Source organism: Mustela nivalis, assembly GCF_964662115.1.
Source record: "Mustela nivalis genome assembly, chromosome: 5".
Classification (NCBI taxonomy): domain Eukaryota; kingdom Metazoa; phylum Chordata; class Mammalia; order Carnivora; family Mustelidae; genus Mustela; species Mustela nivalis.
In genome coordinates, this window is record NC_139024.1 from 103,786,204 (window position 1) to 103,788,027 (window position 1,824).

The window sequence follows — 1,824 nt, forward strand, 5'->3', positions numbered from 1 at the left end:
TTTTGGGCTAATAGACATATCTGAAAGTTGAACTGTGGTAATGATTACATGATCCATTAAGTTTACTAAAAGTTATTGAATTGTATTCTTACAATGAATGCATTTTACTGTACATAAATTTTCACCTCAACAAAACTACTAAAATAAATAAGTTAGGTGAGCTTCCAGGGAAGATGTGTCAAGGAGCTTCCCTAACAAATGTAGAGCTTTGGGAAAGGAAGTGTTTTGTAGCAGTCTTACTCAATGGTTAAGTGTGTCCTGAAGACGCTACATTGTATTATGTAATGAAGCTAGTCACAGGTGTTCTTGCACTCCACCCTGGTATCCTAGGTAGGAACCAGATAATTTTCATTTTAATAAGTTCTTCAAGTGATTATTTTTCACAATAACATTTGAAAGCCCCTGGTCAAAAAAGATACGTAATTCAGATTAATGCTATATATAGTGCATTAAGGCTTTGGGTTAGGGGTAAATGGAGAGTGTGGTGTTTTTAATCTCCACTAGAATTTTCTTTTTATAGCATGATGCCATGATTTGTTCAAACATTTAAAGTAAATCATACACTAGTTCATAATAATAGAAATAAATTTCTTTCAAGTTGTAACACCAAAATACCTTAGGAAACAAAGACCTACAGAATAAAGTAAAAGCCTCACACATAACCATTTTTTTAATTAAGAAAGATTGAGAAAAGGGAGGAATTTGGACTGGAACCAGCTGAGGTTTAATCACAACAAATCAAAAGAAAATTGTTTAAATTGTTGATATAGTTCTCTAAATGTCAGTACTAGAATTCAAAGTTTCTGAAGGGAGAAAAACAAAAACAATACAAATCCATACTAATTTTGTCTGAGCTCAAGGGAAAAACATGATATGGTGTAGATTCAGAATAGAACGTTAGTTTAATCAAGGTTAAGAAGTCACAGTATAGATGTTGTCTTAGAATTAGGTATATCATCTTCTTCAAAAAGCAGAAGTGCATCCGTTTCTTGAGAGAAACTTGCCAGCTCAAAGACACAGAAAAGAGAACAGATTTAAAACTATAATAACCATGATCTAATCCTGAATGACTGAATGGATAATTATAATTTAGAAATTGACAAAAGGTGGGGTAGAGAGTTAAAGAGGTTGAGGAGCCAAAATAATTATTTCTCAAAGAAAATCAGTGACAAATGGGGCCCTAAGATTTTCCACAGGAAATTCCACATCATCCTGGAGAACAGAGAAAATGACAAGCCACAACTTAGAAATGAAAACTTGTCACTTAAAAAGTTCTTTGCTTAAAAACATAAATAATGAAAGGTTAATTACCACCTCAAAATGATACAGAGAAACTTCAAGTGTTAGTGAAGGCACCTAAGATTATCTGGATTCCCATACCGGTAACAGTATGAACTTGGACAAAGTTCATTTCTTCATTTTACAAAATGGGGCTGATACACCATCTATTTCAAAGGATTTTGTGAGGATAAAGTTGGACGACAGAAGCAAAAGACTTGGCACAATACCTGGGACATAAGCCTTTAAGAAATTTTATTATATATTATATGTAATTATGTGTTGTAATTATATAGCATATACATATTATTATGTATACACCCATAATATATAGGTATTATTATAGAGACATCTATATATTATTATATATTATGTATAATATAAACTTATCTATAATACCTAATTATATATTATATATGTCATTATCATTATACCTATTATGACTGTTGTACTAAAAGGTCAGAAATTTTTTTTTAAAGATGTGCAACACAAAAGATAAAGCAACCATGTTTTTATTGACCAAATTCTAAGACATTAGAAATACTG